At 43.7% G+C, this 13,854-nt stretch overlaps 1 protein-coding gene across 3 annotated transcripts in view; it reads right to left on the bottom strand.

Moving 5' to 3' along the window:
- Nox3 (NADPH oxidase 3) overlaps positions 1 to 13,854 on the bottom strand; it is a 564,487-nt gene that overhangs the window by 428,836 nt on the left and 121,797 nt on the right. The gene's annotated exons all lie outside the window — the stretch shown is intronic.

The following is a 13,854-nucleotide window of genomic DNA, read 5'->3' as shown; positions in this document are numbered from 1 at the left end:
AAACTCAGAAAACAAAAGGGATGTAAGTCCAAGAGTTTTGTGAAATGGGCTGAGATGTTTTCATCATTCCTTACATAGACTCCTAACAAACTCTGAGAGTCAGACAAACAATTCAATAAAAATGAGTATGAGCAGAATGTCCTCAAATAATACATGTAAATAGGAAACATATGAACAAACACTTGACATCATTAGTGGGTATGGATGAGTAATGTAAGTTCCAGCATCAGTGAAGTACTACATACCAGTAAAAGGCTGAAATCAAGGTTGGCGCAGATGTGAGACAGTTTGGATTCTCATGTGGTTAGGAATGCAAAAATCATAGAAGTGGGAAAACGGCTCAATTATTGCTTATATATTTGAATATTCCTCCATTTTGACTGAGAAACTCCCTTCCTAGTGAACACCCAAGAGAAATACAAATGCATGTCCATGTATAAATGCTAAGAGTAGCTTTGCTATCAAATCTCCAAAATACACAACACAGAAAAGTCCATCTATGATTAAATATCTACATTCTGGAATAGTGCTCATAAAAAAAATAAGCCCACAAAAGTCATGTCTACCCTCCTGGAGTTTATATTCTAATGAGAGAGACACATAAGAAATCAAATAAATGTGCATAAACAGAAAATGGTATCGTAAAGGTGAACACAGGTGGGCAGTCAGGGAAGACCTATGAGAAAGTGCTATTTGAACAGAATGTGAAGAAAGGAAGGAAGGAGAGTAAGAAAAATACCTGTGGTGTTGACAGGTCCCAAACAGCAAAGCAATGTGGTGTGCTAGGTACACAGACAGATATTACTGGGGTCACAGGAAGCAAGACAAAGCAGGAGCTGAGCTGGACCTTATCAGTTAGACAAGACAAGCATTGGGGCAAAAAATCAATTGAGTATCACATCAACCAACACAAAGTCCTCTTCTCTTTAGCTGGTCACAAATCTTTACTTTCCCAACCCAACTTCAGTGATATTAGATTTTATGTTTGGACACTATCATATAAATGGCCATACCTTTTCACTTCCCCTGCAACAAAATACAAAGTCCCAAAGCACTTTTAACATGATTTGTGTCATTCATTTGTTAATAACAATTAGCAGCTGGTTGAGAAAAATGAGGGAGCAGAATATATTTTTGCATCTCCAAGAAAACTTTAAAACTGGCAACCACATCTGCAGCAAGTTGGAGCTTTGATGTAAGATGTGCTGTTGCCATAGCAACGTTACCACCACTCCCTCTAGCAACTGCAAGAGCAAGGTGTCGACATAACATGCTTTAGTGATTTTACCATCTTCGGATGTAAGGAGGAGTCCAGGGAGATGTTATCTCAAGTAATTGTCGCTTATTCTTGGGAAAACATTCTCAGAGGAATTGCAGCTCTGAAATCAGTCCTTCCTTTTCAGTTACTTTAGGAACATTGTGACTATTCAATTTCTATCCAAAATCTATGATCTTCTCTCCTTCCTTCCTTCCTTCCTTCCTTCCTGTCTTCCTTCCTTCCTTCCTTCTTTCCTTCCTTCCTTTTCTTCCTTTCTCTATCCCTTCCTTCTAGCCTCCCTCCATTCTTTGTGCGTTCCTTCCTTTCTCCTTTCCTTTGTTCCTTCCTTCTTTCTTCCTTCCTTTTTCCTTTCCTTTCTTCCTTCCTTTTTTCCTTCATTCCTTCCTTCCTTTTTTCTCCATTCCTCTCTTCTTTCCTCCCCTTCACTCAATTATGTAATTTCTGATTATCTATTGACTATTGACTGCATGTTAGAATAGTGTGAAGTTTTCAGTGCTAAAGATCATATGGTGAGTAAAGCGGATAAAATCTCAGAATCAGAGAGTTTACATTCCAGAAAGAAAAACAGTTAATACATACAAGCAAATAAACAATGTAAATAGAAATAGTGATGTGTGCTATAAAAAATAATACTGCATTAGCTGAGAGATTGTAGGCTCATGTGGCGATCTAGAAGGAATTATCAAGGAAGACAAGATAGGACTTGATACATGTCAAGGCCCGCAAGAATTGCATGGGTAGGGGCAGGGAAACGAAATACCTGGAAAGGGACAATGGGTGTCTAGCATGCTGATGTAAGATTTTATTTGGATAATCTGAGGAACTGTAAAATACCAGGGTAAATGGAGTGAGAAAGGATGTGGGCCCAATTCTAACGAACTGCAGGAAACAGTGCTTGTCACACATGGAAAAGACATTGGGATTTATTTTCATTAGGATTGCAGCATCACATGCAGGACTGGATAGCTAGCTGGAGGAATGTCGTGGTCTCATTTGAGTTTTTAAAGCATTTTAAAGACTATCAATGTTGATGAGGGGAACTGAGTAGGAGGGATGAAGAGGTTTCCTGTCTGTGTCACGTTATAGGTGATAATGACTAACATGGGTGATTGTCTTCATAAATTACATAGCCTTTGCATTTAGCCCTGAAGATGGGTGTGCCATGATTGAATTCATCTGAACGTTGAGTGTAGACTGTAATACCTTGAAGCTATAAGGAACTTGAGCACTGTTTTCTATCTGGAGATGTATAGTCGAGAACTAATGCAGCTGTTCAGGAACATGGCTCTCCTTTGCCTCTATTAACTTTAGCAGGAACCTCTCATCCTCCTGGCTGCAAGATGGCTGCTCCTATGCCAGGCTCGGCAGCCAAGTTCCAGGTGGGAAGAATAAGGCAACAACCCAAAGAAGAAGCGATGCTTAGTCATCAGAAAAGTACATTTCCATTGAGCCCACAGGGAGATTTTGTAGCTGGTGGATTTCCCTGAAGGGTGGGAGAGGGCTAATTTAGGGGGCAAAAGATTCTGAGGGGTATATCTTTACTGAGACCCAGTTGTACCTCAAAGTTGGGGATCAATTGGTAAAGAAGAAGAAAAGGAGATGAGATCAGGTATGCTTAGGGTGGTATGGCCGTAGAGAAAGTGGAAGGGAATGCCGTCACACAATTCAATGGCTATCCTACAAAGTTAAGAGATTTGAGGGAAGAGGGGATTGGGAGAGGGGGAGAACAGATGCACAGTGTTCAGAACCTCCTTTTCTGAATAACAACTCTTTTGTGCATCCCCCTAAAGATAAGAAAAAAGTATATTCAAAAAAGGAAAATCAGTATTTGGCAAGAGATTAGCACAAAGGCACTCATGAAAGGTACAAATCAAGCCAACAGGGGCTGGGAAGGTGGCTCAGTGGTAGAGTGCTTGCATCACATGCATGAGACCCAGGGTTCGATTCCTCAGCACCACATAAGCAGAAAAAGCCGGAAGTGGCGCTGTGGCTCAAGTGGTAGAGCGCTAGTCTTGAGCTGAGGAGCTGAGGGACAGCGCCCAGACCCAGAATTCAGGCCCCATGACTGACATAAACAAACAAACAAAAAACAAAATCAAGCAAACAAAAACACATAGGTATTCCAAAGGAAAGATAGAGCGGTCAGAGAAGTTTGCCTGTCACTCAGACGATCCTTTTGTCGTTAGAGGAAGTGTGGTTGAAGCCAGGCCCTCAAGGTGCTAAAGACATCTGCACTTTATGCAGTAGGCAAATAAATACCACTGAAAATTCAAAATAATGAAAAGGAAATCAATAGATTGTCTGCACAATACCAGTCTCTATCCTTAGGGCATGGGTAAAGACACACTGTGATAATTTGTGCAAAGGCTTAGCCCAGTTCCTGGCACAGAGGAGCGAGTGCCATTATTATATGATGTACTAAGCTGGAGAAAGACCCCAGGTAGGGAGCCCAATTAGGAGGCTTTTGCAGAGTACGGAGAGGAAAGGCAGCCGGAAGGGAGCTGGATGAAAGGAAGGTTTTCATCATCTTAACCCAGAAGGTGTAAGAGCCACCAGACAAAGGCAAGCATGTTTCTCACATATTGGAAGGGAGGGAAAGAGAGATACAAGGATGTTTGTTCTGACCCGTGTTATAGAAAAATCCTGATATGGGTACAGCGGAAAACTTTATGAATTTGTGTTCTGTTCTAACCTTGGCAGAACTAAATGAGAAGTATGTCCCTCTGCCATACCAAGCATTCTTTGTGCCGGAGTCCTGGTCTCTGAATGGGAGAAGCAGTTAACAGCTTTCTATTGTTGGATGAAAAACACAAGGTTAACACAGAGAACAGTCCCTCACTTGGACTGTCATTTGGGGAAGTTCCATCTCTCCAGGAGAGCTGGAGCTGGGAGTGGTCCAAGGGGATGAAAACAAAAAATGTGAGAGAGGGAGACAGGAGCTGTTTGCCCAAGACTAGGAATGTTTCTAGATGGTTCCAGCCAAGATGGAGCTTCTGACCTATACCCAAGCCCAACAAGCCAATTGGTTTTTCTTCTGGATTGGTAGATCAGGGAGACTGAGGCTGCCTTAAGTGGTAGGCGGGGGAGGAAAAGTCAGGCAGCAGGCCTATTCTCAGTAGGCAGAGGGACGGGACGTGGAGGAGGGGCGAGCAGCAGGGGAATAGAGCAGGAGTGGGGTTTCTAATCCACAGCTCCAGTGCCAACCAACGGCCGGGCCAGGGCCAGGCACAGCCCCTGCAATTAGACTGTGGCAGCCCCAAAGGGCCCATCATCCAGGACAGCCCCTGGGAGGGCGCTCTACAGACAAAGCCTGGCCTGTTCATCTAGCCCTGCCTGAAGATGGGGAATCACTCCAATCACACGCATTTTGGGTGTGATCAGCGGAACCCTTTGCCTGTGCCATGGTCTGAGGAATCAAGGTGGCCAAGAAGGCAGAGCGCTGTGTTCTAAAGCTTCTACCATTTCCTAACCCAGGGAAATAACAGGAAACAGCTAGAAACATTCTAGCTCCTCCCCCTCCTCTCCCTTCCAGCCCCTTAAGGACTCCACATGTGAGCAGCTGGCCGACATCAAAGCCAAGGAGGTCATGTCTGCTTCCATCAACAAAAACACATCTATGTTAAAGTCCAGATTTAAAATGTCATTTTAAGGTTTTATGATCAGACTATAAAACAAAACAGATTTATGATATAAATAAAAGGCAGTTTCTTTCCTTAAAGCCCGGTCACAAATACTGTCCCTTTTTAATTTTTTTTCCTGAGAACTACATTCTTCAGGGCCTTGGCCTTTGTCTGAAGGGAGACCATGCGGCCCTGTTCCCTTATGGGAAGAGAGCAATTGTCTGTCTGCGGCTATGTTTTCTTTTGGGGTCATCTTAATTGGTCCCAAGCTGATCTGGAGAGAAAAAAGACTGGGATCCCCACCAGCAGGACGGGCTTCCCTTATGACTGAGGAGCTGGAAAATGTTGTGGGTTGGGGCAGAACCTCATCTTCACTGCGGGTAGGAGCCCTCCCCCAACCCACTCTCCCAGTGCAGGGATCCTGGCTGGAGCCAGCCAGTTCTCCTATGAATCAAAGCCCCGGAGCTGCTACCAGCCGCCCTTGCGATTTGCTCCATCCATTATATTGGTGGGCTAATTGTATTTCTCTTTTGTATCCGCCACATGTTCATCTCAGCCTGGCAGGCAGCGGTGCCACTGGCAGCTCGCTTCCATGTCGCAATCGCCTGCCAGACCCGCCGCAGACAACTCCTTCTTGAACTCTCGGCGTGCTAGTTCAGAGGATGCTGCTCCACCATCAGCCCACTACGGCACTTCCAAATGGCTGGATATAATTGGGTTCAGAGGAGTTCAAAGCCATGCTCCAGCATCCTTCTATCAAAGCTCATTGAGCAACAGGGGAACCGTGCACTCAAATGCAGGCGTGGGGTGAGGAGAGTTATTAGTGGAATACATTCAAATCTGTCATGCTAGATTCCTGGGTATACAACTGGTTTTTTTTTTGGTTCAGCTTTTCAGAGTTCAGGTATGGTCCCCAGGAGATGGCTCTTGTAATGGTTGTAAAAAAAAAATTATCTCATTTGTACTAATACACTTTGCCTATTCCATGGCAGATACTTGTGAGACTAATTTACATTTTTTTAAATGTCAGGGCTTTCTCCAGAGATTGTTCATTCATTCTATTTATTTTCTTGGACATGATTTTAACAAATCTTTCCCTGGAGACATTGTAGCTATTAACTTTACTAAATGATTGCCCAAGAGAGAGGTTAAGGCCAACAGTGGACAGGATTGGATCACTGTATATCAGGGATAGTCATCTGACCCCAAACCCCATTCATCAGTCCCTTATTCAGGAAGTGATCAGAAGAGCCTTCTCTCATCACTCAAAGGGGTGTTCAATATATTCTGGAACATTCTCTAGGACCCCAAGAACCAAAATCATATTAAGAGAGAGAGAATGAAGCAGGGATGGGGGAAAGGAATCTGGGGAGCATCTATCACATGGGTGTCCAATATCCACATGACTCATCACTTAATTAGAATGCCTCCTCACCTTTGTCATATAAGCACCTACAGCCTCTCCCTTAGGGTTGTTGAACTTCTCAGAATACAAACTGTAATCCTAGATGTCCCCTGAAAAGCTCTCTAGCCATTGGAAGAATGTCCTCCAACTGAAGGACTGATCAAGGTTATTCTGTATTGGAATGTGTTCAGTGCCTAGAAGTCTGTCTTCTCTTCAGGCAATGGGGTCCTGTGTGTAACAGCCTGTATCATGATCAAATTCTCCCTAGAACTGAACCTTCTCTTTCTAGGACCATCACAGTCCCCGTCTCTTTTAAAGCAATGCAGAATTATTTAGTCTTACTGTCACAAAGTAGCTATTCTACTTAGAACCTGCACTAACGTTGCTTAGGCCCCACTCCATCATTCCTCAAGGATTTATTGAGCACTTACCATACTGTAGATCTAGGCTGGAGGCCAGGCTTATCACAGTGGTTCTGATTATGTCTCTATTCTCACAAACCTCAGAGTCCAAGGAGGTGCTTCATCTCCCTTTCTGTTACTCCTATCTAGCAGTCATTCTCACTGTCTGCAGCGCTGCAAACATGAGACCAGATAGGTATGTACACACATACAGAAATAGACAAAGGAGGTAGATGGGTAATCTAGATAAATGAGCAAACACGTACATCCATAACATATGCAGCAAACATTGAAACTGTCATTAAAACCCATACATCCAGAGCTAATGTTCTTGCTCAGCATTATTTTCTGACTTTCGTTTTTTTCTTTTATTGAGTGTGTAGAAAGGTTCCAATTCCATGTGTCAGGTTATAAGTGCAGCGTATCTTGAGCAATGCCACCCCTTCCATCTTAAAGCACCAGGCGCCAGTTTTGACTCAAAGATTTTCACACAAAGATCTTTCCAATGGGGTGCATGCTTCCTTCCTTCTAATCACCTAACCAGATTATATACTGTGGCAGAAAAGACATACACATGGCCAGGTAAAAGAAGTACATCGCTTGAGGAGTGGTGGATATATCCACGTATCTCCAAAGACGGCCTCACCTCTGGTCATCTTGTTGGAAAGGACACCACGCAGGCTGGGGACATCCTGGCACACATCCACCGCATCTGAACCATGGGCTCTCAGGCCACAGGATCCACTAGAGACTTGGCTTCTAAGCAGCACGTCTGCTTTCAGGATGAGTTGCCTATAAAATAGCCCAAAGAGAAGGTAGAGCTCTAGCTACCTCTCTGTCTCTCTGTCCGTCTCTGTCTCCCTGTGCTTTATTAGGCAAAAATACTTGCTTCCTCAAAGCTTGTTGTATCTTGGTTTCCATAAATCATACATGGCCTTCTGTTAAGCTTTGGCACCTTAACCGGAGTTACGAAAGGACATTTCAAAGGGCAATTTTTTAAAGTATTCTGCTGCACTATCCGTTGGGAATACTACATCCTAGCTTTTAGACAGCGAGAATCCCAGACACGGAGATCTTCCATGGAAAACATAACATGATTTTAAAAACAACTACAGCAATTATCTACTTGGAAATTTTCAATAGTAAAAAGCAAATATCCTCATGAGTTTAGATGATCCTCTCCCTTTACTGAACCAAGTCAACAAACCATATCTTCTTGGAAGGAGGGTCATACTGTCAACATTGAGAGAAAGAACAAGCAAGCAGACTAGGACTTGGGCAATCACTGGGAAAATGAACACATCTACAGCGCACACCTGCCACCACTGGGCTCTCTGTCAGATTGATCTGGGATCGGTTTTTGTGTGTGTGTGTGTGTGTTTTCTTACAAGAAGTGCTTGTGAAACAAAGTACTTTCCTTTGGACCCTGGCAAAATTACAACAGAACTCCATTACCGTAGAAACATCTAAAACTTAAGTGAACTATCTCAGCAGGCCGCAAATTTAGATCTGATCCTAAAGAATTATGCAAATCCTGTAGCTGGAGTGAAGAGAATGTATTTCAATTTCATCTGATTTAAAAAAAAAATACAGCACTGGTAAGGCCAGAAACTTGTACTGTCAAAGTATAGATACAAGTGAAAGAGTCTAAGAAGGTCAAGGGGGTCAAAGGAAAGGGTCAGAAAAAGTTTTGTGACAGAAGTTAGCAAGAAAAGACCACCCTATGAATCTCTCGAGCCTGGATGTCCAACTAGTCAACTACAGTTGATTGTCTTTATAAGCCTACACATGAAGGAATGTTGCTTATGCAACCAATAACTCTTGAACCTCTTAGAATCCAGTATATAAATGGAAACAGACAGAACAGCAAGTGGAAAGCAGTGTTGGGATATGCAAACAGGGTTCAAACTTTGTCTTCACCAAATTCTATACATTAGCAAAAGTAATTCAACTGTTATGCATCTGCTTTCTTTTGCTATGCATTGGAGGGAAAAAAAAAACTGAAATGAGGTCAAGTCCGTGTTTGGCAAAGGGGTTACATTTAGAAGATTCTGACTAAAAACTGGTATGATGCTTTGCATAAGAAATGTCCTCATGCCAGGTGCTGGTGGCTCATACCTGTACTCCTAGCTACACAGGAGGCTGAGATCAAAGTAGCCTTGCTCATAGCCAGCCAAGGCAGACAAATCCAAGAGACTCTTATCCCAATTAACCAGCTCAAGTGGTAGAGCACCAGCCTTGAGCATAAAAGCCAAGCAAGAGTGTAAGGCCCTGAGTTCAAGCCATAGAACCTGCACACACATTAAAAAAATGTCCCCACACATAGGAGCCTTGCTCCATGGCTGGTGGCACTATTCCAGAAGGTTTGGAAAACGTTAGGAGGTGAAGATAGCTGGAGGAAATGGGTCACCTGGGGCGGTCCTTGGAATATCTTTACCTTGTCTCTTCTGTCTGTCTCTCTAGCTCTCTCTGCCTGCCTGTGTGTCTGTCTCTGTCTCCGTCTCTCTCTTTGTATCATCATGAGGTGAACCGACTCTCATGTACCACCATGATGCTCTGTACAAATCCATGAAGCCAAAAAAACATGGACTGAATCTTCCAAAACGATGCTCCAAAATAAATTTTTCTTCCCTTGTTTATATCAGGTATTTGTTGTGGGGATGGTAAAAGCAACTAATACAGAAAATTAGCACCAGAGAAGTGGAGTCATTGCTATAATTCAACATGGCCCCGTGGTTTGTGAACCTCTGGAACTCATTTGTGGGATCTGGAAATGTGTGGAGAAGCAAACTAGGAAATAACACTAGGGTACCATCGGCAGAACTTAATGAACAATTCCAGTGAGAGTACAGAAGAGCAGGGTGCCAACAGTAATGTGCCCAGTGAAGGCCAGGTACACAGAGTATCATGCCAGAACAAGGACTCTGCTTGAAAATGGACTATAAGCCGTTCGTGCTGCATTCTGCCAGAGAGCGCCTCTATATTTTGTCCATGCTCTGAGACTTTATGGGAGGCAGAATGTATAGGTGCTGGACTAATCTGGCACAGGAGGCTCTACGGCAGCTCAGAATTCAGGCTGCAGCATAGGCATTGCTGGCTAGTTTCAGCCTGATTAACAGGGAGAAAGAAGATGGGACAAAACACAAATAGAATAGGTGCAGTCTGGCTAGAAAAGGAGGGAGCTGCAAACTGTGGTTGTTAAAGAGAAGCTTTGCATCGGCCGTAGGAAAGCCCACCCCGAGGAGAACTCCAGACCTGGCCAGACTCGCCCACTGCAGGCTCCAGGATGTAAACTGGTAAACTCATTTAAAAGTCTTTCCACTGAAGAGAGGGCTCCGCACTGCCTACAGCCCTGTTTCCTGGGCTCGACTCCCCAGGCCCACAGAAGCTGCTTCAGCCCAGCTACAACGGGTCTGGCTACTGCTCAAACTTGTCCATAGGGTGCTGGTTTATACAGACATGCAGAATGACACTTATAGGGACAAGAAGGTTTCCATCGGGATGCTAAAGAAGAGCCGAGAGGTCGGGCGATGTGTGGTGAAGTCAGGGTCTCCGCAGGCCAGGCGCAGACAGTCCCTGAGGGGGAAGGGAGATGCGGGGTGCTGCAAGAGTGAAACCAAAGCTGTGGCACGCCACCCGCCAGACTCCACTTCAAAATGTGAAGTCCTGTGTTAAACTCGTGTGCATTTGCAGCCGTGCATCTGCTCCATGCCTGTGTGTGCCTACACGCACCGACCCCGGAGCCTTGCACTTGTGGTGACTTAGCAAGGACCTGGTGATGCTGGAGCCTCGATACAACGCCCTTGACCCACCACTTTCCTTCCTCCTGGCTTACTAAGGTCAACAAGCACAGACTCTGTCCTCAATCTCCCATAAGTTCAATTCAATGTTAACACTGTCCCTTGATTTTCAAGGCTCACGAGACAGAGCTGCCAACTAGCAGGTGCACGCAGTTCGCAGAGGGTCCTGCTGTGACAATGTCACAATTCCACCCAGCACTCGGAAGGAGAATCACACTCTGTCACGTGAAACCTTCCAAGTTCTTTACCAGCAAGACTTTCCTTATTCCCATCCTACCCCTATGGGAGGGGGGGGGAAACACAGGGTGATGGTTTTATTCCCATTTTATGGGAAGAAATGCTGTAGTTGAGAGAGGAAAGGTAAACTTTTTTCTAAGGTGCAAAAGATAGGGTTAGTCCTCACTGAGCACCAACACCACCTGATTGCTTTTGCTTCATGCAGAAGATTACATGGAATTCTGTCCTGGCTTCTATCTCTTTCCTACACAGATGACATTGCACCTGCCTACCTAAGTTCCCACTTCAGCTCCCCAATCAAGGATGGTAGAAGGAAGGGATTCTGCACTAGGGTTAGAATGGAGATGGTTCACTCTCTAATACAGGTGTGTGGCTTTGAAGACCAAGTGAAACAGCTACTATGACTCAACTCATCTTCCCAATAACCTTCCACGAGAAATAGCGCGCTCAGACATTATCTGTCCCGTTGTTTTAAAACAGAGACTTAGTGAGAAACAGAGGCATAGCTGAGCTCTGGCAAGCAGAAAGAACCGTTCCCAGAGCAAACCCTTCCTGATCTCAGATTCTTTGGGCTGAAATAAATTGCTCCATGAACCTGGGAGAGCTTCTGGATGGAGGATGTTTCTCTAATGATCCCTTTTTATATAGATATAATGGGATTTTGTTTTGAAAAAGAACATTTCCCTCCCCCCCAATTTCAACCCACCCTGAAAGCTTAGCTAGACCTACCTTTTTTTAAAAAAAAAAAAACCTTAAAATGCAAAATTGGCTTGAGGCATACAGTTCAGTGGTTGAGTGCTCAACCTACTATCCTATGGGCTTCAGATCTGATCCCCAATACGATATAAAATGTTTCCATTTTTAACATATCTAAAACTCACCAAGAATGACAGCCAAGTTAAAGGAAGAATCCTAGTTAAACAGGAACATGGAACGTAGAATGTCAACTAAGCTAAGATTGTTATAAACCTAGATTATTATAGTTACCTCAGGGTTTTTTTTATAAATAGAGTTTTTGACTCATGAGAAATATTCATATGTATGAATATATATATATAAATATATATATATATATAGAGAGAGAGAGAGAGAGAGAGGAGGGGAGAGGGGGAGAGAGAGACTGTTATAATAAACACAGAAGCACAATGTTCGCAGAATCTTTGGCTTGGCTAAAGATGTTATTCTTAGTTCTTCACATGGGGGGGGCGGGGGTACGTGGAAAAGGCCTGTGAACATTCCAGGCTTTTTATAGTTCTGGTCCTGGGCAGCTTTCTCCACAGTAGCAGCCTTGAATAGCATTGAAGCCAAATAATGCTAATGGGGCAAACAGAATGTAATTGCTTATGTGTGCTGGTTATATCCTGAAACAAATTGTTTCTTAATGCTGAGGTCAGACAGGGTTTAATTAGGAGAAATACAATTGGTGTAAAATTCTGCAGCCGGCTGCTTGTTTGGTGTCATGCCAAGTCAACATCTAGTCTCTCCAAATGGAAATTTTCATTAGCGGCCATTGGCAGCCCTAGTTAGGCTGAGTTTCAACTTTTCCAAGTCTCCTGGTAATGTAAACCTGAAACTCAGCACATCCATTGCCTAATAAAGGGCTGTCTCCCTTGCATTTACAAACACTGGAACATGTGCACGCGCTCTTTCTCTGTTTATCACATTCCCAGCTGGCCCACTTTCCCTGGAAGCAAACACACATTTCCCACGGGAGCTGGATGAACTGAAGCAATCCTCTGCTTTTGGGTTTTTTCCCCCCACTGTTTTTCTTCCTCTCCTATTCCCACGCTAATAATACTTCATCTTGGATCATCATCTTACTTATAAAAATATATTTTTTCATATGCACCACTTCATCCAATCTTACCAATAAGACAAGAGGCTAGTGATTTTTCTATTTAGAGAGAGCAGATTCGTCAGAGGTCATATCCACAATGGGCTAAAAATAGATCTCAGTCTTCCTGCTTGTTGACCCTCGATGTTTAGGCTAAAGAGGACTCAGTGCTTATACATGCAGGAAAGAAAAAAAAAAACGTATCTGCTCATGTCAACGGAGTGCGTGCAAAATCATCTGTTTATTCTTTCCTTTTTTTTTCTTCATATTAAGCAGCAAAGGAGAAAGCAGCAGTTCGACTGAACAAACGAACGATGCTGTTATTCAAGCTGCACAAACTTTCCCCTTATCTTTTGTTGTCCAGTGCTTTATACGTGTGTTCTCAGTGCACTCAAAGATCTCAATTAATGCCTGTGGCAGAGATACTGCTATTTACATTAATTTTAACACTCTGGATCTTCACACCTTCAAGGGTAAGTTTTATCAGTGTTTCTAATATAAATCCCGTGTCTCCAAAGTGTTTAATTTACTTGGAAAATTCTGCTTCTAGGCTGCTATTGTTTCTGCTCTCTTCTCCTTCTCTCTCTTTTTCCCTTCAGCTGAAGGCAGTTTTCATTACAGTGACAAAAACCCCACTATGTTAAAGAAAATTGCACAGAGAGACCCTCCCCCCAAATCCATCTACCCAACAAAAAAATCTAAGTCATTTTCCCTGCAGTATCCTATCCGCAGTAACCGTCATGGGCTTAAAGACATATGGGACCAAGTTTTCATTTTTATATGTGAGTCTGATTTGCTGAGACCCCAGCTTCGTGGGAGCTGAGCTACATTTCATTTAGGTGCTGGGCCTCTGGGCCTCAGGTAATATGTCTGGTTAGGGTTGAGGCAAAGCTCTGCACAGGACAAGCAATTACTAAGTAATCCTTACTCCCAGCCCCACTGAACCGGAAGACCAGGGGGATCTCCTTGCAGAGCCTTCTCAGCTGCCCAGGATTCTGCTCTGGAGAACATCCCATCAGATATGGAGAGTTATGGAGACACTTCTACCATGGAACGACTGATGCCTATTTCTTGCAGTCCTGCCAGCCACCAATCCAGAGGCTACCTTTGTCTGTAGACCACTGGTGCCCTGTCCTACACCAGGCTTCCATCAAGATGCAAGGCATCCTTCCCTTTGGTGTCTACACAATTCTGATTCCTATCATGTAAAAATTTCCTCTCTTTGCCATTAGCCTGGTTAAGTCTTCCATAATGCTTGTCCTGAAATGATTCAGGGCA

Source organism: Dipodomys merriami, unplaced genomic scaffold (genome assembly GCF_024711535.1).
Source record: "Dipodomys merriami isolate MVZ:Mamm:240054 unplaced genomic scaffold, mDipMer1.0.p SCAF_8, whole genome shotgun sequence".
NCBI classification, from domain to species: Eukaryota; Metazoa; Chordata; class Mammalia; order Rodentia; family Heteromyidae; genus Dipodomys; species Dipodomys merriami.
This window is presented reverse-complemented; position numbering and strand designations above follow the sequence as displayed.